Source organism: Triticum aestivum, chromosome 5A, assembly GCF_018294505.1.
Source record: "Triticum aestivum cultivar Chinese Spring chromosome 5A, IWGSC CS RefSeq v2.1, whole genome shotgun sequence".
NCBI lineage: Eukaryota > Viridiplantae > Streptophyta > Magnoliopsida > Poales > Poaceae > Triticum > Triticum aestivum.
The window spans coordinates 56,425,937-56,449,897 of record NC_057806.1 but is presented as its reverse complement, the minus strand read 5'-3'; positions in this window follow the sequence as shown (position 1 = coordinate 56,449,897).

Here is a 23,961-nt window from a genome sequence, read left to right as displayed (position 1 = left end):
CCAGATCAGCCCTCCCAAGAGAGTTTAGGGCTTGGCGGCGGCTCCGTATCGTAAAATGCAATGAATCCTTCTCTCTTATTTTTTTCTCCCCGAAAGTGAATATATGGAGTTGGAGTTGAGGTCGGTGGAGCGTCAGGGGGTCCACGAGACAGGGGGCATGCCTAGGGGGGTAGGCGTGCCCCTACCCTCATGGACAGGGTGTGGGCCCCCTAACGTGGATTCTTCTTCCAGTTATTTTTATATATTCCAAAAATAATCTCCATTGATTTTCAGGTCATTCCGGGGACTTTTATTTCTGCACAAAAATAACACCATGGCGATTCTGCTGAAAATAGCGTCAGTCCGGGTTAGTTCCATTAAAATCATGCAAGTTAGAGTCCAAAACAAGGGCAAAAGTGTTTGGAAAAGTAGATACGATGGAGACGTATCAACTCCCCCAAGCTTAAACATTTGCATGTCGTCAAACAATTCAGTTGATAAACTAAAAGTGATAAAGGAAAACTTTTACAAACTCTGTTTGCTCTTGTTGTTGTAAATATGTAAAGCTAGCATTCAAGTTTTCAGCAAAGATTATGAACTAACCATATTCACAACAACATTTAGGTCTCATGTTTACTCATATCAATGGCATAATCAGGTAGCGAGCAATAATAACAAATCTCGGATGACAACACTTTCTCAAACAATCATGATATTATATAACAAGATGGTATCTCGCTAGCCCTTTCTGAGACCGCAAAACATAAATGCAGAGCAGCTTTAAAGATCAAGGACTGACTAGACATTGTAATTCATGGTAAAAGAGATACAGTCATAGTCATACTCAATGTAAACTAACAGTAATGGATGCAAATGACAACAATGCTCTTCAACTGGTGCTTTTTAAAAAGAGGATGATGACTCAACATAAAAGCAAATAGATAAGCCATTCGCAAAGGGAAGCAGGGATTTGTAGAGGTGCTAGAGCTCGGTTTTTGAACTAGAGATGAATAATATTCTGAGCGGTATACTTTCATTGTCAACATAACAACCGAGAGATCTCGATATCTTCCATGCTACACACATTATAGGCGGTTCCCAAGCAGAATTGTAAAGTTTATACCTCCCCACCACCAACAAACATCAATCCATGGCTTGCCCGAAACAACGGGTGCCTCCAACTAACAACAATCCTGGGGGATTTTTGTTTGCAATTATTTTGATTTGATTTGAGCATGGGACTGGGCATCCCGGTTACCAGCCATTTTCTCGTGAGTGAGGAGCGGAGTCCACTCCTCTTGAGAATAACCCGCCTAGCATGGAAGAAAGAGACAGCCCTAGTTGATACATGAGATATTTGAGCATAAAAAACAAAAATTTTATTTGAAGGTTTAGAGTTTGGCACATACAAATTTACTTGGAACGGCAGGTAGATACCGCATATAGGAAGGTATGGTGGACTCATATGGAATAACTTTTGGGTTTTATGGAGTTGGATGCACAAGCAGTATTCCCGCTTAGTACAAGTGAAGGCTATAAAAAGACTGGGAAGCGACCAGCTAGAGAGAGACAGCAGTCATGAACATGCGTTAAAATTAATTAACACCGAATGCAAGCATGAGTAGGATATAATGCACCATGAACATAAATATCGTAGAGGCTATGTTGATTTTGTTTCAACTTCATACGTGAACATGTGCCAAGTCAAGACACTCGAATCATTCAAAAGAGGATACTACCCTATCATACCACATCACAACCATTTTAATAGCATGTTGGCATGCAAGGTAAACCATTATAAACTCCTAGCTAATTAATCATCGCATAAGAAACTACAATCTCTAATTGTCATTCCAAATATGTTTCTTTCATAATAGGCTGAATCAGGAACGGTGAACTAATCATATTTATAAAAACAAGAGAGGTCGAGTTCATACCAGCTTTTCTCATCTCAATCAGTTCATCATATAATCATAATTATTGCCTTTCACTTGCACAACCGAATAGTGTGGACAATAATAATAGTGCACGTGCATTGGACTAAGCTGGAATCTGCAAGCATTCAATTCAAGAAAGAAGACAAGGTAATATGGGCTCTTTCTTAGATCAACAATAATGCATATGAGAGCCACTCAACATTTTAATCATGGTATTCTCCTTTCGTCCCCCAAAGAAAGAAAAGAAATAAAACTATTTACACGGGAAAGCTCCCAACAAGCAAAAGAAGAACAAGAAATCCTTTTTTGGTTTTCTTTTTAATTACTACTACTATAGGCATGGAAAGTAAACTAGTTGAAAGCTACAACAACTTTTTTTGTTTTTCTTAAAGTTTTTCAAACACACAAGAAGAAAGCTTAAAAACAAAATAAACTTGCATGGATGATACAATGAAAAAGTATGAGCACCGACAACTGGCATGAGTGTGTGAACATGAATGTAATGTCGGTGAGAAATACATACTCCCCCAAGATTAGGCTTTTGTCCTAAGTTGGTCTATGCCCACGGGTCAAAGTTGTAGCTGGGGTCGTACTGAGATGCAGCGGCAATTGCCTGATGAGCTACAGCTTGGAGGCGAGCTTCCTCCACCCTCCTCTCGTACTTGGTCGCCTCCTCCCTGGTTATAACATATCTCCCTTTTGCCTGAAAGGCAAAGAAAGCAGGAGCAGGGAGAGCGACGTGATATGTGCGTCATTTGTCAAAGATTAGTCGGTACTGGAGGGACTGATTGTTCCTCTCAACAAAATGATGACGAACCATGGCATTATAATCTAGATAAGCAGGAGGCAACTCAATATCATCTCCACCTATGCGTGTCTCAAGAAAATCAGCTAAACGGGTTCCATAAATTCCACCAATGAAATCTCCATCAATATTATTATTATGCAACCTACGTGCTGAAGGAAATATGCCCTAGAGGCAATAATAAAGTTATTATTTATTTCCTTTTATCATGATAAATGTTTATTATTCATGCTAGAATTGTATTAACCGGAAACATAATACATGTGTGAAAACATAGACAAACAGAGTGTCACTAGTATGCCTCTACTTGACTAGCTCGTTGATCAAAGATGGTTAAGTTTCCTAAACCATTGATATGGGTTGTCATTTGATTAATGGGATCACACCATTAGGAGAATGATGTGATTGACTTGACCCATTCCGTTTGCTTAGCACCCGATCGTTTAGTATGTTGCTATTGCTTTCTTCATGACTTATACATGTTCCTATGAGATTATGCAACTCCCGTTTACCAGATTAACACTTTGTGTGCTACCAAATGTCACAACGTAACTGGGTGATTGTAAAGGTGCTCTATAGGCGTCTCCGAAGGTACTTGTTGGGTTGGCGTATTTCGAGATTAGGATTTGTTACTCCGATTGTCGGAGAGGTATCTCTGGGCCCTCTCGGTAATGCACATCACTTAAGCCTTGCAAGCATTGCAACTAATGAGTTAGTTGCGGGATGATGTATTACGGAACGAGTAAAGAGACTTGCCGGTGACGAGATTGAACTAGGTATTGAGATACCGACGATCGAGTCTCGGGCAAGTAACATACCGATGACAAAGGGAACAACGTATGTTGTTATGCGGTCTGACCGATAAAGATCTTCGTAGAATATGTGGGAGCCAATATGAACACCCAGGTTCCCTATTGTTTATTGACCGGAGACGTGTCTCGGTCATGTCTACATAGTTCTCGAACCCGTAGGGTCCGCACGCTTAACGTTTCGATGACAGTTATATTATGAGTTTATATGTTTTGATGTACCGAAGGTTGTTCAAAGTCCCGGATGTGATCACGGACATGACGAGGAGTCTCGAAATGGTGGATACATGAAGATTCATATATTGGAAGCCTATGTTTGGATATCAGAAGTGTTTCGGGTGAAATCGGGATCTTACCGGAGTACCGGGAGGTTACCGGAACCCCCCGGGGACTTAATGGGCCTTAGTGGGCCTTGGTGGAAAGAGAGGAGAGGCGGCCAGGGCATGGGCCACGCCCCCTCCCCGTGGTCCGAATAGGACAAGGAGAGGGGGCGGCGCCCCCCCCCCCCATTCCTTCTTCTCCTCCACCTCTTTCCCCTCTCTCTCCTAGTCCAACAAGGAAAAGGGGGGAGTCCTACTCCCGGTAGGAGTAGGACTCCTCCTGGCGCGCCCCTCTCTAGGCTGGCTTCACCCCCCTTGCTCCTTTATATACGGGGGCAGGGGGCATCCCATAGACACAACAATTGATCGTTTGATCTTTTAGCCGTGTGCGATGCCCCCCTCCACCATAGTCCACCTTGATAATACTGTAGTGGTGCCTAGGCGAAGCCCTGCGTCGGCAGAACATCATCATCGTCACCACGTCGTCGTGATGACGAAACTCTCCCTCAACACTCGGTTGGATCGGAGTTTGAGGGACGTCATCGGGCTGAACTTGTGCTGAACTCGGAGGTGCCGTACGTTCGGTACTTGATCGGTCAAATCATGAAGATGTACGACTACATCAACCGCATTGTGCTAACGCTTCCGCTTTTGGTCTACGAGGGTACGTGGACAACACTCTCCCCTCTCATTACTATGCATCACCATGATCTTGCGTGTGCGTAGGATTTTTTTTGAAATTACTACATTACCCAACAGTGGAATCCGAGCCTGGTTTTATGCGTAGATGTCATATGCACGAGTAGAACAAAAGTGAGTTGTCGGCGATATAAGTCATACTGCTTACCAGCATGTCATACTTTGGTTCGGAGGTATTGTTGGATGAAGCGGCCCGGACCGACATTACACGTACGCTTACGCGAGACTGGTTCTACCGACGTGCTTTGCACACATGTGGCTGGCGGGTGTCAGTTTCTCCAACTTTAGTTGAACCGAGTGTGGCTACGCCCGGTCCTTGAGAAGGTTAAAACAGCACCAACTTGACAAACTATCGTTGTGGTTTTGATGCGTAGGTAAGAATGGTTCTTGCTGAGCCCGTAGCAGCCACGTAAAACTTGCAACAACAAAGTAGAGGACGTCTAACTTGTTTTTGCAGGGCATGTTGTGATGTGATATGGTCAAGACATGATGCTAAATTTTATTGTATGAGATGATCATGTTTTGTAACCGAGTTATCGGCAACTGGCAGGAGCCATGAGGGAGTCCTGGATTAGGGGGTCTCCGGACAGCCGGACTATCTCCATTGGCCGGACTGTTAGACTATGAAGATACAAGATTGAAGACTTCGTCTCGTGTCCGGATGGGACTCTACTTGGCGTGGAAGGCAAGCTAGGCAATAAGGATTTGGATATCTCCTCCTTTGTAACCGACCTTGTGTAACCCTAACCCTCTCCGGTGTCTATATAAACCGAAGGGTTTTAGTCCTGAAAGTGCGTTTCTAGCTATATCATACCATAGGCTAGCTTCTAGGGTTTAGCCTCTATGATCTCATGGTAGATCTACTCTTGTACTACCCATATCATCAATATCAATCAAGCAGGACGTAGGGTTTTACATCCATCAAGAGGGCCCGAACCTGGGTAAAACATCGTGTCCCTTGCCTCGTGTTACCATCCGGCCTAGACGCACAGTTCGGGACCCCCTACCCGAGATCCACCGGTTTTGACACCAACATTGGTGCTTTCATTGAGAGTTCCTCTATGTCGTCACCGTTAGGCTTGATGGCTCCTACTATCATCGATAGCGATGCGGTCCAGGGCGAGACTTTTCTCCCCGGACAGATCTTCGTATTCGGCGGCTTTGCACTGCGGGCTAATTTGCTTGGCCATCTGGAGCAGATTGAAAGCTACGCCCCTGGCCGTCAGGTCAGATTTGGAAGTTTGAACTACACGACCGACATCCGCAGAGACTTGATCTTCGATGAATTCAAGCCACAGCCGGGCGCGCCGCACTGTCACGACGGGTATGACCTAGCTCTGCCGCCGAATAGTACCCCAGAGGCCGCGCCCGCATCAGCTCCGACCCTTAGCTCGGAGCCAACTGTGCCAGTCGAGGATGGGTGGCTAGACACCGCCTCAGGGGCTGTAGTCTCAACGGCGATCGAGCCGAACACCAGCCTAATCCTCTGCGAAGCCCGTGACTCCAAGGTGCCGGACTCTTTTCTGGACTCCGGACCGTCCGCGCCCCTGCCAATCGAATCCTATTGGGCGCCGATCATGGAATTCACCGCCGCGGATATCTTTCAGCACTCGCCCTTCAGCGACATCCTGAATTCACTAAGGTCTCTCTCTTTGTCAGGAGAGCCCTGGCCGGACAATGGCCAACAGGATTGGGATGCGGACGATGAAGAAATTCGATGCCCACCCACCACCCACTTCGTAGCCACTGTCGATGATTTAACCGACATGCTCGACTTCGACTCCGAAGACATCGACGGTATGGACGACGATGTAGGAGACAAACATGAAACAGCGCCTATAGGGGACTGGAAAGCCACCTCGTCATATGACATATACATGGTGTGTACACCCAAAGAAGGCAATGGCGATGAGATAGCGGAGGATGACCCCTCCAAGAAGCAACCCAAGCGCCGACGTCAGTGGCGCCGCTCTAGGTCCTGCCAAAGCAAAAGCGGTGATACCGGCACAGGAGATAATAACACTCTGGATAGTGCCAAAGACAACAACATTCCCCTCCAGCAAGATTCAGAGCAGAAGGATGGAGGGGCCAGCTCTCCTGAGAGAGCGGCAGATGGAGAGGAGGAGGATGACAATCACATGCCCCCCTCCGAAGACGAGGCAAGCCTCGGTGACGATGAACTCACCGTACCAGATGATCCCGTCGAACAAGAGCACTTCAAGCGTCGGCTTATGGCCACAGCAAATAGCCTGAAGAAAAAGCAGCAGCAGCTTCAAGCTGATCAAGATCTACTAGCTGACAGATGGACTGAAGTCCTCGCGGCCGAGGAATATAAACTCGAGCGCCCCTCCAAGAATTACCCAAAGTGCAGGTTACTACCCTGACTGGAGGAAGAAGCGTATGATACGGCTGATCGGCCACCTCGTGGCCGTGATAGAGAGGCATTCCAGCCAAAAGCTCAGCCTCCACCCCGACGCCATTCAAATAAAAAGGTATGGGGAGATACGCCAGACCTGCGAGACATATTGGAGGACAAAGCAAAGCATGCAAGATCGATCTACGGATCACAAGGGCGCACTACTCTGCGAGACGATAAACGTCATGCCGGATACAGCAAAAGCAAATCCGGCCGGGCCGAACACAGCGGGCAAGACCCTTTCGAGCTACGTCGCGATATAGCCCAATACAGAGGCGCCGCACACCCCTTATGCTTCACAGACGAAGTAATGGAACATCAATTCCCAGAAGGTTTCAAACCTGTAAATATTGAATCATACGACGGCACAACAGATACCGCGGTATGGATCGAGGATTTCCTCCTCCACATCCACCTGGCCCGCGGTGATGACTTACACGCCATTAAATACCTCCCACTAAAGCTCAAAGGACCAGTGCGGCATTGGCTTAACAGCTTGCCAGCGGACTCCAGTAGCTGTTGGGAAGATCTAGAAGCCGCATTCCTCGACAACTTTCAGGGCACTTATGTGCGAGCACCAGACGCCGATGACTTGAGCCACATAATTCAGCAACCAGAAGAGTCGGCCAGGCAATTCTGGACTCGGTTCCTTACAAAGAAAAATCAGATCGTCGATTGTCCGGATGCAGAGGCCTTAGCTGCTTTCAAACACAACATCCGAGACGAGTGGCTAGCCCGGCACCTTGGTCAGGAAAAGCCAAAATCTATGGCAGCTCTCACGACGCTCATGACCCGCTTTTGCGTGGGAGAAGACAGTTGGCTGGCTCGCAGTAATAACATATCAAAGAACCATGGTACCCCGGATACCAAGGACGGCAATAGCAGGTCACGTCGCAACAAACATAAACGCCGTATTAACAGCGAAAACACCGAGGATATGACAGTCAATGCCGGATTCAAAGGCTCTAAACCCGGTCAGCGGAAAAAGCCATTCAAACAAAGTACGCCGGGTCCGTCCATCTTGGACCGTATACTCGATCGCTCGTGTCAAATCCACGGAACCCCAGACAAGCCAGCCAATCACACCAACAGGGACTGTTGGGTGTTCAAGCAGGCCGGCAAGTTAATTGCCGAAAACAAGGACAAGGGGCCGCATAGCGATGACGACGAAGAACCCCGGCAGCCGCACACCGGAGGTCAGAAGAGGTTTCCCCCGCAAGTGCGGACGGTGAACACAATATACGCAACCCACATCCCCAAGAGGGAGCGGAAGCGTGCGCTCAGGGACGTATATGCGTTGGAGCCAGTCGCCCCAAAGTTCAACCCTTAGTCCTCCTGTCCGATCACCTTCGATCGCAGGGACCACCCCACTAGTATCAGTCACGGCGGATTTGCCGCACTAGTCCTAGACCCAATCATTAACGGATCTCACCTCACTTGAGTCCTTATGGATGGCGGCAGCAGCTTGAACCTGCTTTATCAGGACACAGTGCGCAAAATGGGTATAGACCTCTCAAGGATCAAACCCACAAAAATGACCTTTAAAGGTGTCATTCCAGGTGTGGAGGCCCATTGCACAAGCTCAATTACACTGGAAGTGGTCTTCAGATCCTCGGATAATTTCCGAAGCGAAGAGTTAATCTTCGATATAGTCCCGTTCCGCAGTGGTTATCACGCCCTGCTCGGGCGAACCGCATTTGCTAGATTCAATGCGATACCGCATTATGCATACCTCAAGCTCAAGATGACAGGACCTCACGGAGTTATTACAGTCAATGGAAACACATAGCGCTCTCTCCGAGCACACCGCCGCCCTAGCAGTAGAAGCGCAAAGCAGCCTCTCAAGGCAATCAACCAGTTCGGCACTTCAAAGCCGGACACCTTCAAGCGCGCTCGGGGCAATCGGCAAATAGACCGCCTGGCGCAGTTGAGCTCGCGTAGCAATACGGCAGCCACCCCAATCCCAGCCCAACGGCGAAACTCATGCCGCACGTACATAATTACGCATTAAAAATGCCATGGGCACAGGTGGGGAGGGGGGCACAACTACGGCACGCCCCAAGACGCGGCCTAAACCGCACTAGGGGCTTCCTGTTTGGTTATTTTTTTTACAGGACCTTAATCTATGGAAACACTGTCCGGCAGTACTATTGCCGAACACATGATGCAGCAACCAAGGAGGCAGACAACTACGTCATACCACGGAATTCCCAGGTGGATTACAGTAATGAGCGAAATATTCGATTTAATATCATTCCTCAGCTTGCCCTTGGAAGGGAAATAGTCCTACTCTTTGCTTATCGCACTATCTGTATCACTCTGCTTTAACGCAATTTTTTTAATAAACAATGCATGACATTACGACTATTATTGCATTCTTGTTATATATATATATACATATATATATATATATATATATATATATATATATATCTACGTGTTCATTAATGATGCCTTGCAACCGTACACCTTGGTACGGCTAATACACCAGGGGCTTACGTACCTCACAATACAGTGTGAAAAGTGCGAACATTTTCACAAGTGCGGCACCCCGAACTTATAGCATTATATGCATCAGCTCCGAATCATGTCTTTGGTCAAATGTTGGGTTTGCCCAGCTCCTATGTTTTGGTACCTTACATTCCGCTCTATCGTCTAAGGTAGCGCTAGGAGAACTACTACGATTGTGCCTCGATTCTGCTAGGTTCAGCACCTCAGTAGAGAAAGCTAAAACTGATTGTAATGATAAGGCGAGAGACTAGTTGCTGTTCGGCGAGGTTTTTGAGTCCCTAAAGACTTATGCCGCTTAGAGCGAGGGGCCAGCCCAATCCGTCTTAAAGGCGTGTATCATGCCCCAAATTCGGCCTTCCGAATACCAGGGGCTTCACCGAAATTTAAAATTATAGAATTCTATGGCATGGGAACAAGAGTGATAAAGCATTATTAGTCTGGTTGCCTTGTTCGCTGTGCTGAGCACCTCCCTCGAAGGACCCAAACATGGGAACAAGAGTGCTCAGGTTTACCCCGAACACCCCAGCACTCGTGGCATGGGGGCAGAAGCCGAGGACTAGACATCTCTCAGATTGGATAAACAGCCAAACAGAAGGTAATATTTTAAACTCAAACAAGTGTTGCATAGCGCATATGAAACAAGTTTTCATAAATACAGGATAAAATGAGCAAGTCTCACTCAAATATTACATCTTTAGAACACTCGTCCGCTATGAGACGGGCACCCGGCAGAACACCCTCATAGTACATCTCGGGGTGGCGGTGCTCCTTGCCCTCCGGCGGCCCCTCCTTGATCCGCTTCACGGCGTCTAGCTTGACCCACTGCAATTTCACACGGGCAAAAGCCCGACGTGCACCTTCAATGCAGATAGATCACTTGACGACCTCCAGCCGCGGCAGGCATCCACAAGCCGCCTCACCAGGCCGAAGAAGCTGTTCGGAAGGGCGTCGCCAGGCCACAGCCGGACTATAAAGCTCCTCATGGCCAGACCGGCCGCCTTATGTAGCTCGACCATCTGCTTTAGCTGGTCGCTCACTGGCACCGGGTGTTCGGCTTCAGCATACTGAGACCGGAACAGCTTCTCCGTTGAGCTTCCATCCTCGGCCTGGTAAAATTGTGCGGCATCGGACATGCTGCGGGGCAAATCTGCGAATGCTCCTGGAGAGCTCCGGATTCGGGTAAGTAATCGGTAATTTACTTTTACATGCTTTCTTTGCATATAGAAAGCCTTACCCACCGCTATCTTCTTCATCGCATCGATCTCCTGGAGGGCCTTTTGGGCTTCGGCCTTGGCACTTTTTGCGCTCTCGAGGGCCGCGGCAAGCTCATACTCCCATGTCTTTGAGTCAAGCTCCAATGCCTCGTGCCACGAGAGCCTGGAGCTCTTGCTGCACCTCGCCCACCTGAGCCTCGTGCTTCTCTCGCTCGGTGTGCTCCTTGGCCGCTATATCCTCGGCCTTGGTTAGCGCTTGCTTCAGGGTCGCCACCTCGGTCATGGCCCCTGGCAAATATACGTTGATCCTGTCATTTTGCAATCGCGTCTAATTTTATATATACATATCTATAGACAGGGTATTACTTACCCTTGTTCTCCTCGAGCTACCTCTTGGCAAGGCCGAGCTCTTTCCTGGACCCCTCGAGGTCCTGCTTCACTACGGCAACCTCCGCAGTCAGTGCGGCGGATGCCAGCAGCGAAGCCTGCATATGCATATTGACATACTTATATTAGACTCCTGCGATATTATTTGATCCTCTGTTCGGCTTTTCTTTGTGAACACCGGACAAAGCATCAGGGGCTACTGTCTATGCGGTAATATTTCTACCACATTTTAAAACACTTACCCCGAAGCCTGTTAGAAGGCTGGCACAGGCTTCAGTCAATCCGCTCTTGGCAGACTGAACCTTCTGGATCACCGCACTCATGATAGTGCGGTGCTCCTCGTCGATGGAAGCGTTGTGAAGCGCTTCCAGCAGATTGTCCAGCGCGTCTGGATGGACAGAGGTCACCGGCACAGGCGTCTTGCCCCTCTTAGAAGGAGGCCGCCTGCCCGAGCCCGGAACCGCTGGAGGGTCCGACGCGGTGTTCGGCTGAGGGCCGAACTCGGAGCTCTCAGGGGGCCCGTCCCCTCGGCTCCCGGAGTCCAGGAGGTCGCCTTGAGGCGCCTCCAGGACTATCTCCCCTCGACCCGGTGCCTCTTGAGACAGCACCTCCGCATCGTCAGCAGGATGAGGGGAGGTGGTGGTCGGGACTGGATCGCTATCCATGTCCGACGAGCCCAGGGAGCCGTCCGATGATACATCGATGCTGGTTCGTGGTGGCCTGCATAATCATGTTCGGCGTTAGGGAAAGTAGTGCGACAAAGGAACGCTACGAGTTACGCTGGTATCTGAATACTTACAATCTCCCCAGGGGCTTGGCCCTGGGCAACCACTCGTCTTCGTCTTCATCGGTGGCGGTGGAGCTGTCCGGAAGGAGAGTCCTTCCCTTCTTGGACCCTTCAGCCCCCCCCAATTAGGGCGGCCTTCCTTTTCTTATCTCCCCCTATAGGAGGGGGAGCATCTTCTTCTTCTTCCTCGTCTTCGGGGGAAGAGTGCGCCGCAGAGTCATCGGACAGTGAGTCCGACGAAGCCTGGCGTCGGGAACTCTTTCGGGTTCCCTTGGCCTTCTTGGTCTTCTCCGGCACCGTATAAGGAGCCGGAGTCAGCATCTTCGCCAGAAGAGCGTCTGCTGGGCCTTCGGGCAAAGGAGCCGGACAGTCGATCTGTCCGGTCATCTCCTGCCAGTCCTGTCAAAGGTACGGGAGTTTAGATCCCGCATGGAGTCAACCTATAAAAAATAAGTATCCTGTGAGAGGTAAAGCAGCTTACCGCTTTGGCTTGGTGCTTCGCGCTAAATCCACGATCCTCAGAAATGGGAGGGGGGACCTCGGCGCTTTTGAATGGCACCCTCCAGGCATCTTCGTGGGTTGTGTCGAAAAGCCTGTTCAGAGTTTGGTGCCGCACCGGGTCGAAGTCCCACAAGTTGACCTCCCGTTGTTGGCACGGGAGAATCCGGCGGTGTAGCATGACCTGGACCACGTTGACAAGTTTGAGCTTCTTGTTCACCATGTTTTGAATACATGTTTGGAGTCCGGTCAGCTCTTCCGAACTACCCCAGGACAGGCCCTTATCTTTCTAGGAGGTGAGCCGCGTGGGGATGCCGGATCAGAACTCGGGGCCGCTGCCCATACATGGTTGCGCGGCTCGGTGATGTAGAACCACCCCGATTGCCACCCCTTTATGGTTTCCACAAAGGAGCCCTCGAGCCATGTTATGTTGGGCATCTTGCCCACCATGGCACCTCCGCACTCCGCCTGGCGGCCGCCCACCACCTTCGGCTTGACATTGAAGGTCTTCAACCATAAGCCGAAGTGGGGCTTGATGCGGAGGAAGGCCTCGCACACGACGATAAACGCCGAGATGTTGAGGATGAAGTTCGGGGCCAGATCATGGAAATCCAAGCCGTAATAGAACATGAGCCCTCGGATGAATAGATGGAGAGGGAATCCTAGTCCACGGAGGAAATGGGTGAGGAATACTACCCTCTCATGGGGCCTGGGGGTGGGGATGAGCTGCCCCTCATCTAGGAGCCGGTGCGCGATGTCGTCAGGCAGGTATCCGGCTCTCCTCAGTTTCTTGATGTCTCCCTCCGTGACGGAGGAGACCATCCACCTGCCTCCCGCTCCGGACATGGTTGGAGAGGGTTGAGGTGGGAAGTGTGGACTTGGGCGCTAGAGCTTGAGTGTGCGAAAACAGATGAGCAAAGGAGGAAGGAGGCGTGGATAGGAAGGTGAATCCTTATCCCTTTATATTTGCGGACGAAACTAAGCGTTCCCACTTGCCTGGTAAAACTCGCTTATCCACCAAGCGATGTAATTAATGGTGCGGTTGAGTTACCCACGCCCGTATTGATGAGAATCCCGTAATAAGGGGACACGATCTCTGCTTTGACAAGACGTGTCGAAAAACTACCTCGCATTATGTGCGGGGCTGGTTAAAGGGAATGGTTCAAATAATCACCGGGCCATGACATAACATCATACTGTCAAGATAAGTCAGCAAATTAGAATTGCGAAAATATTATTCTCTCTACGGTGGTATGTGGGACTTATTTTGCAGGGTCGGACACTATCCTCGTTTTCAAGTTCTTCTGTGATGTATTCGGAGAAGGAACCCGCCTTGCAATGCCGAAGACAATATTGCACACCGGACTCATCATCATTGAAGCCTGGTTCAGGGGCTACTGAGGGAGTCCTGGATTAGGGGGTCTCTGGACATCCGGACTATCTCCATTGGCCGGACTGTTAGACTATGAAGATACAAGATTGAAGACTTTGTCTTGTGTCCGGATGGGACTCTACTTGGCATGGAAGGCAAGCTAGGCAATACGGATATGGATATCTCCTCCTTTGTAACCGACCTTGTGTAACCCTAACCCTCTCCGGTGTCTATATAAACCGAAGGGTTTTAGTCCGTAGGACAACAACCACAACATACAATCATACCATAGGCTAGCTTCTAGGTTTTAGCCTCTCTGATCTCGTGGTAGATCTACTCTTGTAGTACCCATATCATCAATATCAATCAAGCAGGACGTAGGGTTTTACCTCCATCAAGAGGGCCCAAACCTGGGTAAAACATCGTGTCCCCTGCCTCCTGTTACCATCCGGCCTAGACGCACAGTTCGGGACCCCCTACCCGAGATCCGCCGGTTTTGACACCGACAAGACATATGGTTGTCGCTTTATTGTATGCAATGCAATCGCCCTGTAATGCTTTACTTTATCACTAAGCGGTAGCGATAGTCGTGGAAGCATAAGATTGGCGAGACAACAACGATGCTACGATGGAGATCAAGGTGTCGCGCCGGTGATGATGGTGATCATGACGGTGCTTCGGATATGGAGATCACAAGCACAAGATGATGATGGCCATATCATATCACTTATATTGATTGCATGTGATGTTTATCTTTTATGCATCTTATCTTGCTCTAATTGACGGTAGCATTATAAGATGATCCCTCACTAAATTATCTAAGTATAAGTGTTCTCCCTGAGTATGCACCATTGCGAAAATTCTTCATGCTGAGACACCACGTGATGATCGGGTGTGATAGGCTCTACGTTCAAATACAACAGATGCAAAACAGTTGCACACACGGAATACTCAGGTTAAACTTGACGAGCCTAGCATATAACAGATATGGCCTCGGAACACGGAGACCGAAAGGTCAAGCATGAATCATATAGTAGATATGATCAACATAGTGATGTTCACCATTGAAACTACTCCATCTCATGTGATGATCGGACATGGTTTAGTTGATATGGATCACGTGATCACTTAGAGGATTAGAGGGATGTCTATCTAAGTGGGAGTTCTTAAGTAATATGATTAATTGAACTTAAATTTATCATGAACTTAGTACCTGATAGTATCTTGCTTGTCTATGTTGATTCTAGATAGATGGCCCGTGTTGTTGTTCCATTGAATTTTAATGCGTTCCTTGAGAAAGCAAAGTTGAAAGATGATGGTAGCAATTACACGGACTGGGTCCGTAACTTCAGGATTATCCTCATTGCTTCTCAGAAGAATTACGTCCTGGAAGCATCACTAAGTGCCAGGTCTGTTGCTGATGCAACTGACGACGTTAAGAACATCTGGCAGAGCAAAACTGATGACTACTCAATAGTTCAATGTGCCATGCTTTACGGCTTAGAACTGGTACTTCAACGACGTTTTGAACGTCATGGACCATATGAGATGTTCCAAGAGTTGAAGTTAATATTTCAAGCAAATGCCCGGATTGAGAGATATGAAGTCTCCAATAAGTTCTATAGCTGCAAGATGGAGGAGAATAGTTCTGTCAGTGAGCATATACTCAAGATGTCTGGGTACTGCAATCACTTGATTCAACTGGGAGTTAATCTTCTGGATGATAGCGTCATTGACAGAATTCTCCAATCATTGCCACCAAGCTACAAGAGCTTCATGATGAACTATAATATGCAAGGGATGGATAAGACAATTCCCAAGCTCTTCGCAATGCTAAAGGCAGCACAGGTAGAAATCAAGAAGGAGCATCAAGTGTTGATGGTCAATAAGACCACCAGTTTCAAGAAAAAGGGCAAAGGGAAGAAGAAGGGGAACTTCAAGAAGAACAGCAGGCAAGTTGCTGCTCATGAGAAGAAACCCAAGTCTGGACCTAAGCCTGAGACTGAGTGCTTCTACTGCAAGCAGACTGGTCACTGGAAGCGGAACTGCCCTAAGTATTTGGCGGATAAGAAGGATTGCAAGGTGAACAAAGGTATATGTGATATACATGTTATTGATGTGTACCTTACTAATGCTTGCAGTAGCACCTGGGTATTTGATACTGGTTCTGTTGCTAATATTTGCAACTCGAAACAGGGGCTACAGATTAAGCGAAGATTGGCTAAGGACGAGGTGACAATGCGCATGGGAAATGGTTTCAAAGTCGATGTGATCGCGGTCGGCACGCTACCTCTACATCTACCTTTGGGATTAGTATTAGACCTAAATAATTGTTATTTGGTGCCAGTGTTGAGCATGAACATTATATTTGGATCTTGTTTGATGCGAGACGGTTATTCATTTAAATCAGAGAATAATGGTTGTTCTATTTATATAAGTAATATCTTTTATGGTCATGCACCCTTGAAGGGTGGTCTATTTTTGCTAAATCTCGATAGTGGTGATACACATATTCATAATATTGAAGCCAAAATATGCAGAGTTGATAATGATAGTGCAACTTATTTGTGGCACTGCCGTTTGGGTCATATCGGTGTAAAGCGCACAAAGAAACTCCATACTGATGGACTTTTGGAACCATTTGATTATGAATCACTTGGTACTTGCGAACCATGCCTCATGGGCAAGATGACTAAACGCCGTTCTCCGGAACTATGGAGAGAGCAACAGATTTGTTGGAGATCATACATACAGATGTATGTGGTCCGATGAATGTTGAGTCTTGTGGCGGATATCATTATTTTCTCACCTTCACAGATGATTTAAGCAGATATGGGTATATCTACTTAATGAAACATAAGTCTGAAACATTTGAAAAGTTCAAAGAATTTTAGAGTGAAGTTTAAAATCATCGTAACAAGAAAATAAAGTTTCTACGATCTGATCGTGGAGGAGAATATTTGAGTTATGAGTTTGGTATTCATTTGAAACAATGCGGAATAGTTTCGCAACTCACGCCACCCGGAACACCACAGTGTAATGGTGTGTCCGAACGTTGTAATCGTACTTTACTAGATATGGTGCAATCTATGATGTCTCTTACTGATTTACCGCTATCGTTTTGGGGTTATGCTTTAGAGTCAGCCGCATTCACGTTAAGTAGGGCACCATCGAAATCCGTTGAGACGACGCCTTATGAACTGTGGTTTGGTAAGAAACCAAAGTTGTCATTTCTCAAAGTTTGGGGCTGCGATGCTTATGTGAAAAAGCTTCAACCTGATAAGCTCGAACCCAAATCGGAGAAATGTTTCTTCATAGGATACCCAAAGGAGACTGTTGGGTACACCTTCTGAGGGAATCCTGGATTAGGGGGTCTCCGGACAGCTGGACTATCTCCTTTGGCCGGACTGTTGGACTGTGAAGATACAAGATTGAAGACTTCGTCTCGTGTTCGGATAGGACTCTACTTGGCATGGAAGGCAAGCTAGCCAGTACGGATATGGATATCTCCTCCTTTGTAACCGACCTTGTGTAACCCTAACCCTCTCCAGTGTCTATATAAACTGGAGGGTTTTAGTCCGTAGGACACAACAACTACAACATACAATCATACCATAGGCTAGCTTCTAGGGTTTAGCCTCTCTGATCTCGTGGTAGATCTACTCTTGTACTACCCATATCATAAATATTAATCAAGCAGGACGTAGGGTTTTGCCTCCATCAAGAGGGCCCGAACCTGGGTAAAACATCATGTTCTCTGCCTCCTGTTACCATCCGCCTTAGACGCACAGTTCAGGACCCCCTACCCGAGATCCGCCGGTTTTGACACCGACATTGGTGCTTTCATTGAGAGTTCCTCTGTGTCATCGCCATTAGGCTTGATGGATCCTACTATCATCGATGGCGATGCAGTCCAGGGTGAGACTTTTCTCCCCGGACAGGTCTTCGTATTCGGCGGCTTTGCACTGCGGGCCAATTTGCTTGGCCATCTGGAGAAGATTGAAAGTTACGCCCCTGGCCACCAGGTCAGGTTTGGAAGCTTAAACTACACGGCCGATATCCGTGGAGACTTGATATTTGACGGATTTGAGCCTCTGCCTTGTGTGTCACGCGGTCACGATGAGTACGGCTTAGCGCTACCATCGGATAGTGTTCAAGAGATCGCACATGCAGCCGCTCCGACCCTCTATTCAGAGCCAGGTGCGCCTTCCGCGGACGGGTGGATGGACCCGCCACGGAGGCCTTACCCTCAGTGGCGATCGAGCCAACCATCGACCTTACCTTGCACGAGAGCCGTGCTGTTAAACTGTCGGATCCTTCTCCGGCCACGGACTCCGAACCGCCTGCGCCCGTTCCTATCGAATCCGATTGGGCGCCGATCATGGAGTTTACCTCCGCGGATATTTTTTAGCACTCGCCCTTTGGCGACATACTGAACTCATTAAGGTCTCTCTCCTTGTCAGGAGGATCCTGGCTGAACTATGTCCGGCAGGACTGGGATGCGGACGACGAAGAAATTTGAGGCCCACCCACCACCACTTAGTAGCCACTGTCGATGACTTAACCGACATGCTCGACTTCGACTCCGAAGACATCGACGGTATGGACTGCGATGCGGGAGGCGAAGAGGAACCACCGCCCACAGGGCACTGGACAGCCACCTCATCATACGATATATACATGGTGGATACACCCAAAGAAGGCAATGGCGACAAGATAGTGGAGGATAACCCCTCCAAGAAGCAACCCAAGCACCGACGTCAGCGGCGCCGCTCTAAGTCCCGCCAAAGAAAAAGTGGTGATACCGGCACAGGAGATAATAATACTCCGGATAGTGCCGAAGACAACAACAATCCCCTCCAGCAAGATTTAGAGCAGGAGAATGGAGGAGCCAGCCCTCCTGAGAGAGCGGCAGATGGAGAAGAGGAGGATGATAATTACATGCCCCCCTCCGAAGACGAGGCAAGCCTCGGCGACGACGAATTCGTTGTGCCAGGGGATCCTGTCGAACAAGAGCGCTTCAAACGCCGGCTTATAGCCACGGCAAATAGCCTTAAGATAAAGCAGCAGTAGCTTCAAGCTGATCAGGATCTGCTAGCTGACAGATGGACTGAAGTCCTCGCGGCCGAGGAATATAAACTCGAGCGCCCCTCCAAGAGTTACCCAAAGTGCAGGTTGCAACCTCAACTAGAGGAAGAAGCGTATGATACGGCTGATCGGCCACCTCGTGGCCGCGATAGAGAGGCATTCCAGCCAAAAACTCAGCCTCCACCCCGATGCCATTCAAATAAAAAGGCATGGGGAGATACGCCAGACCTGCGAGACATATTGGAGGACAAAGCAAAGCATGTAAGATCGATCTACGGATCACGAGGGCGCGCCACTCCACGAGACGATAAACGTCACGCCGGATAGAGCAAAAGCAAATCCGGCCGGGCCGAACACAGCGGGCAAGACCCATCCGAGCTGCATCGTGATATAGCCCAATACAGAGGCGCCGCACACCCCTTATGCTTCACAGACGAAGTAATGGATCATCAAATCCCAGAAGGTTTCAATCCTGTAAATATTGAATCATATGACGGCACAACAGATCCCGCAGTATGGATCGAGGATTTCCTCCTCCACATCCACATGGCCCGCGGTGACGACTTACACGCCATCAAATACCTCCCACTAAAGCTCAAGGGACCAGCGCGGCATTGGCTTAACAGCTTGCCAGCCGAGTCCATCAGCTGTTGGGAAGATCTGGAAGCCGCATTCCTCGACAACTTTCAGGGCACTTATGTGCGGCCACTAGATGCCGATGACTTGAGCCACATAATTCAGCAGCCAAAAGAATCGGCCAGGCAATACTGGACTCAGTTCCTAACAAAGAAAAATCAAATTGTCGACTGTCCGGATGCAGAGGCCCTAGTGACTTTCAAACACAACATCCACGACGAATGGCTAGCCCAGCACCTTGGTCAGGAAAAGCCGAAATCTATGGCAGCCCTCATGACACTCATGACCCACTTTTGTGCGGGAGAAGACAGCTGGCTAGCTCGTAGTAATAACATATCAAAGAACCATGGTACTTCGGATACCAAGGACGGCAATAGCAGGTCACGTCGCAACAAACATAAGCGTCGCATTAACAGCGATAATAACGAGGATACGGCAGTCAATGCCGGATTCAAAGCCTCTAAACCTGGTCAGCGGAAAAAGCCATTCAAACAAAGTATGCCGGGACCATCCAGCTTGGACCGTATACTCGATCACTCGTGTCAAATACACAGTACCCCAGAAAAGCCAGACAATCACACCAACAGGGATTGTTGGGTGTTCAAGCAGGCCGGCAAGTTAATTGCCGAAAACAAGGACAAGGGGCAACATAGCAATGACGAGGAGGAGCCCCGGCAGCCACACACCGGAGGACAGAAGAGGTTTCCCCCACAAGTGCGGACGGTGAACATGATATACGCAACCCACATCCCCAAGAGGGAGCCGAAGCGTGCGCTCAGGGACGTATATGCGTTGGAGCCAGTCGCCCCAAAATTCAACCCATGGTCCTCCTATCCGATCACTTTCGATCGCAGGAACCATCCCACTAGTATCCGTCATGGCGGATTCGCCGCACTGGTTCTGGACCCAATCATTGACGGATTTCACCTCACTCGAGTCCTTATGGATGGCGGTGTTGGGGAACGTAGCAGAATTTTAAAATTTTCTATGCATCACGAAGATCAATCAATGGAGTCATCTAGCAACGAGAGAGAGGAGTGCATCCACATACCCTTGTAGATCGCGAGCAGAAGCGTTCAAGAGAACGGGGTTGATGGAGTCGTACTCGTCGTGATCCAAATCACCGATGACCGAGCGCCGAACGGACGGCACCTCCGCGTTCAACACACGTACGGTTGGGGAAGACGTCTCCACCTTCTTGATCCAGAAAGGGGGAAGGAGAGGTTGATGGAGATCCAGCAGCATGACGGCATGGTGGTGGAAGCAGCGGGGATCTCGGCATGGCTTCGCCAAGCTCAGCGAGAGGGAGAGGTGTTACGAGGGGAGAGGGAGGCGCCAGGGGCTAGGGTGCGGCTCCCATGCGCCTCCCCACTATATATAGGGGTGGAGGGGTGGTTTCTTGCCCTCCAAGGCCATTGGGGCATTGGCAAAGGTGGGGGGAAAGAAATCCCATCATTTCCCTTCCCCACCGATTGTTATCCCTCCTTTTTAGGGATCTTGATCTTATCCCTTCGGGATATGATCTTATTCATTCTAAGGGGGATCTTGGTGCGCCTTGACCAGGGGTGTGGGGCCTTGCCCCCACTACCCACGTTCATGTGGGTCCCCCCATGCAGGTGGGCCCCACTCCGGAACCTTCTAGAACCTTCCCAGTACAATACCAAAAAATCCCGAACATTTTCCGGTGGCCAAAATAGGACTTCCCATATATAAATCTTTACCTCCGGACCATTCCGGAACTCCTCGTGACGTCCGGGATCTCATCCGGGACTCCGAACAACTTTTGTGTTACCGCATACTAATATCTCTACAACCCTAGCGTCACCGAACCTTAAGTGTGTAGACCCTACGGGTTCGAGAGACATGCAGACATGACCGAGACGACTCTCCGGTCAATAACCAACAGCGGGATCTGGATACCCATGTTGGCTCCCACATGTTCCACGATGATCTCAACAGATGAACCATGATGTCGAGGATTCAATCAATCCCGTATTCAATTCCCTTTGTCCAGCGGTATTGTACTTGCCCGAGATTCGATCGTCGGTATCCGATACCTTGTTCAATCTCGTTACCGGCAAGTCTCTTTATTCGTTCCGTAACACATCATCCCGTGATCAACTACTTGGTCACATTGTGCACATTATGATGATGTCCTACCGACTGGGCCCAGAGATACCTCTCCATCACACGGAGTGACAAATCCCAGTCTCGATTCGTGCCAACCCAACAGACACTTTCGGAGATACCCATAGTGCACCTTTATAGCCACCCAGTTACGTTGTGACGTTTGGCACACCCAAAGCATTCCTACGGTATCCGGGAGTTGCACAATCTCATGGTCTAAGGAAATGATACTTGACATTTAGAAAAGCTTTAGCATACGAACTACACGATCTTTGTGCTAGGCTTAGGATTGGGTCTTGTCCATCACATCATTCTCCTAATGATGTGATCCCGTTATCAACGACATCCAATGTCCATGGTCAGGAAACCGTAACCATCTATTGATCAACGAGCTAGTTAACTAGAGGCTTACTAGGGACATGGTGTTGTCTATGTATCCACACATGTATCTGAGTTTTCTATCAATACAATTCTAGCATGGATAATAAACGATTATCATGAACAAGTAAATATAACAATAACCAATTTATTATTGCCTCTAGGGCATATTTCCAACAGTCTCCCACTTGCACTAGAGTCAATAATCTAGTTCACATCGCCATGTGATTAACACTCACAGGTCACATCGCCATGTGACCAACATCCAAAGAGTTTACTAGAGTCAATAATCTAGTTCACATCACTATGTGATTAACACTCAATGACTCCTGGGTTTGATCATGTTATGCTTGTGAGAGAGGTTTTAGTCAACGGGTCTGCAACATTCAGATCCGTATGTACTTCGCAAATCTCTATGCTATATTTGGAGCCATTTCAAATAACTGTTCTACTTGGAGCTATTCTAAATTTTTGCTCCATTATACGTATCCGGTATCTCTACTCAGAGCTATCCGGATAGGTGTTAAGCTTGCATCGATGTAACTCTTTACGTCGAACTCTTTATCACCTCCATAACCAAGAAACATATCCTTATTCCTCTAAGGATAATTTTGACCGCTATCTGGTGATCTACTCCTAGATCACCTTTGTACCTTCTTGCCAGACATGTGGCAAGGCACACATCAGGTGCGGTGCTCAGCATGGCATACTGTATAAAGCCTATGACAAAAGCATAGGGGACGACCTTCGTCCTTCCTCTTTTTCCTGCCGTGGTCGAGCTTTAACTTCATAACTTCATACCTTACAACTCAGGCAAGAACTCCTTCTTTGACTGATCCATCTTGAACACCTTCAAGATCATGTCAAGGTATGTGCTCATTTGAAAGTACCATTAAGCGTTTTGATCTATCCTTATAGATCTTGATGCTCAATGTTCAAGTAGCTTAATCCGGGTTTTCCATTGAAAAACACTTTTCAAATAACCCTATATGCTTTCCAGAAATTCTACATCATTTCTGATCAACAATATGTCAACAACATATACTCATCAGAAATTCTATAGTGCTCCCACTCACTTCTTTGGAAATACAAGTTTCTCATAAACTTTGTATAAACGCAAAAGCTTTGATCATCTCATCAAAGCATACATTCCAACTCCGAGATGCTTACTCCAGTCCTTAGAAGGATTGCTGGAGCTTTGCATACTTGTTAGCATTTTTCAGTATAGACAAAACCTTCTGGTTGTATCACATACAACCTTTCCTCAAGAAAATCGTCAAGGAAACAATATTTTGATATCGTATCTGCAAGATTTCATAAACAATGCAGTAACTGCTAACATAATTCCAACAGACTCTTAGCATCGCTACGAGTGAAAAAGTCTCATCGTAGTTAACTCCTTGAACTTGTCGGAAAACATCTTAACGACAAGTCGAGCTTTCTTAATGGTGATACTTACCACCATTGTTCGTCTTTCTTTTAAAATCCATATGTACCCAACAGCCTTATGACCATGAAGCGGTTCTTCCAAAGTCTACACTTTGTTTTCATACATGGATCCTCTCTCGGATTTTATGGCCTCGAGCCAATTTTCAGAATCTGGGCCCACCATCGCTTCTCCATAGCTTGTAGGTTCATTGTTGTCTAGCAACATGACTTCCAAGACAGGATTACATACCACTCTGAAGTAGTACGCATCCTTGTCGTCCTACGAGGTTTGGTAGTGACTTGATCCGAAGTTTCATGATCACTATCATAAGCTTCCACTTCAATTGGTGTAGGTGCCACAGGAACAACTCCCTATGCCCTGCTATACACTGGTTGAAGTGACGGTTCAATAACCTCATCAAGTCTCCACCATCCTCCCATTCAATTCTTTCGAGAGAAACTTTTCCTCGAGAAAGGACCCGATTCTAGAAACAATCCCTATTGCTTTCGGATCTGAGATAGGAGGTACACCCAACTGTTTTGGGTACTCTATGAAGATGCATTTATCCG